Raw genomic sequence first — 3,298 nt, 5'->3', positions numbered from 1 at the left:
CCCATATCTTCATTGCTGCCTTTCCCCCATCTGCTATTCACCAGTAGACCAACATGGTTGCCAGCAAGCTTACGTGCCTGCTCATGTGTTCCCTTTGAGTTTCAGTCTTAGAAAGGGGGTTTGTCCTGAAGGGACTTGATTGCTTCTCTTGTTGGCTCCCCCACAGACAATTTACTCATTCCTGTTAGTAGTCAATCAGACTGCTGGTTTTGTTTTTTTATTTTTCCTACTGATCTTTCTTTCAAGAAGTATCTTCTGTTCCTCTAGCTGCTGCAGGCTAGTCTGCATGCCCTTTCAAGTGGTAATGAACCACCTCAGAAAGTACTGGATGAGGTTCAGGATTTTACTTAAGGTCCTATAAATTAACAAAGGCTCTGCAAGAAGCCTATTTCACTGGGCAAGTTCTAGAAAGACTCCTTTTAGGTAGTTTTAGGAACTTGACCTACACTTATGGATGTTGTTGTTGTTGTTAGGTCCCATAGAGTCAGTACTGATTCATAGCGACCCTATGCACAACAGAAAGAAACACTGCCTGGTCCTGGGCCAACTTATGGATGTTGTTGTTATTGTTGTTAGGTGCCATCGAAGTCAGCAAGGACTCATAGCTACCTTATATGCAGCAGAACGAAACACTGCCCGATCCTGGGCCAATTTCACTACTGTTACTATGCTTGAGTCCATTGATGCTGCCACTTGGCCAATCCATCTCATTGAGGGTCTTCCTCTTTTTCTCTGACCTTCCACCTTACCAAACATGATGCTCAAATACCCACTGAGAGGGAAGGAATTTTCTCATCAAAGATCAATCCTACCCCTTTGTACAGTGTTGATACGGACAGGCAACTTAGACAATGGCTACCTAAAATGGTGGAGCAGGGAGAGCAATAAAAGCACAAAGTGACTGGCTTACGAGTTTTCAAGAGAGAGTTGTGTCAGAGTGCGTGTGTGTGGAGGTAAAACCCCCCACTTCATAGTTTTCATCTTGTCTAGACAGTTCTAGTGAAAGGAGATGGGGATAAGATTCTTATGATTCAATAGTAATTGTTATCATGACTAATTGCTATTGTCACAACTATAATGGTAGAAGTTTTGTAACAAAAAATGGGGAGTAGGAGATACAGATGGTGGCCATCTTACCAGTGGCGACGTGGTTGCTGCGGGGCTTGGGGTCACTTGCGTTTGAGGTTTGGACCCCCTGCATGCAGGCAGTTCAGTAGCGGTGGTGCCTATCCCAACATCCTCCTGACTTCTCCCCTATCCAGCGTACCCAAGCTTGTTTTTGCTACAGTGGATGGACATGAAAAATTCGAAGCCAAAATTACCACACTGGATAACGGTGGGCTTCGTGTGGCATCCCAAAATAAGTTTGGGCAATTTTGTACAGTGGGAATACTTACTAATTCAGGATTGAGATATGAAGCAAAGTACCTTAATGGAATTGCTCACTTTTTGGAAAAATTGACACTTTCGTCTACTGCTCAGTTTGGCAACAGAGATGAAATTCTGCTCACCTTAGAAAAGCAGGGGGGCATCTGTGACTGCCAGACGTCCAGGGACACCACCATGTATGCGGTCTCTGCTGACGCCAAGGGCTTGGACACTGTGGTGGGCTTGCCGGCAGATGTGGTCTTACAGCCCCAGCTGACGGATGAGGAGCTGGAGATGACACGAATGGCTGTGCAGTTCGAGCTGGAGGACCTCAACATGAGACCACACCAGGAGCCGCTGCTCACCGAGATGATCCAGGAGGCTGCTTACCGGGAAAACACGGTGGGCCTCCACGGCTTCTGTCCTCCAGAAAACATAGCGAAGATAGACCGGGCAGCCCTGCACCCCTGGTGCTGGCCGGGGTGGGCCTCTAGCACGAGCGCTTGGTTGAGTGTGCCCGCCGGCGCCTTCTGGGCCTCCGCCCGGCCTGGGGCAATAAGGGGGCTGTGGACGTGGACAGGTCGGTGGCACAATACACCGGAGGCATTGTCAAGATGGGACGAGACATGTCCAAAGTCAGCCTGGGCCATACTCCCATTCCGGAGCTCACGCACGTCATGGTGGGCCTGCAGAGCTACTCCTTCCTGGAGGAAGACTTCATCCGGTTTGCTGTACTGAACATGATGATGGGCGGGGGCGGCTCCTTCTTGTCTGGCGGACCCGAGAAGGGCATGTTCACCAGACTCTACCTCAACGTGCTCAACAGACACCACTGGATGTACAATGCCATGACCTACCACCACAGCTATGAGGACACAGGCCTCCTGTGTATCCACGCCAGCACGGACCCTCGGCAGGTTCGAGAGATGGTGGAAATCATCACAAAGGAGTTCATTTTAATGGGCGGAGCTGTGGACAGGGTAGAGTTGGAGCGCGCCAAGACGCAGGTGTAGTCCATGCTCATAATGAATCTGGAGTCCCGGCCCGTGATCTTCGAGGACGTCGGGAGGCAGGTGTTGGCCACGCGATCCAGAAAGTTGCCCCATGAGTTGTGTGCCCTCATCAGTAACGGGACATCAGAGGACATCAAGTGAGTGGTCTCTAAGATGCTCCGCTGGAAGTCCCCAGTGGCTGCGCTAGGTGACCTGAGCGACCTGCCCACGTATGAGCATATTCAGGCGGCCCTGTCCAGCCGTGATGGACATCTGCCCAGGACATACCGGCTCTTCCGATAGCAAAGGAACGGGGCCAGCGCCACCCTCCGGTCCGTTTAGTATAGACGTGGCCAGAGTTCCCCCAGGGTGCCGACCTGGGGCTCTGCTCCCACATGAGAACATGTACCCTGCTGCCCTTTACTCTCAAGAACCACACTGTGCGTCCTGCTCTCACCCCCGCCTCCAGCCCCCACCGTGCCCCCATCAGGATTCCTGCCAAGCTAGATACAAGTAGAATCCTATCACAGGGAGGGTGAGCACCGACTCAAAGCTGAGGCCAGAGGGATTGGTGGGACCCTGCCCACTCCCACATGGGCTGACTCGGTCTCCCAGCATGCCTTGCAGACTGGAGAAGCCCAGAGCTGCAGGGCTGCGGTGTGGAACGTGGCCATTACTGGAGTGGAGCGGACAGGAGTGACTGGCCCACTATCACCTGTCTTTTGGCCTCCAGAATTGCAGGAGGGTGGGGGTGGGGGGGTGGCAGGCTCAGAAACGTGAAGCACTGGACATGCCCAGTGATAGCCCTCAAGGTGGAGGAGGTCGGCAGTTCTACACTCCCCCAGGACTGAGGCATCTCCCGCGGCAGGCCAACCCCCCAAGGGACAGAGACCCCCAGGTCCAGGACCTGTTTCTGAAGGAGTAGTAGGAAGCAGGGT

The 3,298-nt window shown here is 52.5% G+C and overlaps 1 pseudogene; it reads left to right on the top strand.

Annotated features, from left to right (window-relative positions):
* Nucleotides 1-1,121: 1,121 nt before the first annotated feature.
* On the top strand, nucleotides 1,122-2,663 carry LOC102813657 (annotated as a pseudogene).
* The last annotated feature ends 635 nt before the right edge of the window (nucleotides 2,664-3,298 follow it).

The sequence above is a fragment of the Chrysochloris asiatica genome, unplaced genomic scaffold, assembly GCF_000296735.1.
Source record: "Chrysochloris asiatica unplaced genomic scaffold, ChrAsi1.0 scaffold00046, whole genome shotgun sequence".
In the NCBI taxonomy this organism is placed as follows: domain Eukaryota; kingdom Metazoa; phylum Chordata; class Mammalia; order Afrosoricida; family Chrysochloridae; genus Chrysochloris; species Chrysochloris asiatica.
Note: the sequence above shows the minus strand (reverse complement) of the source record. Positions and strands in the feature narration are given on the sequence as shown.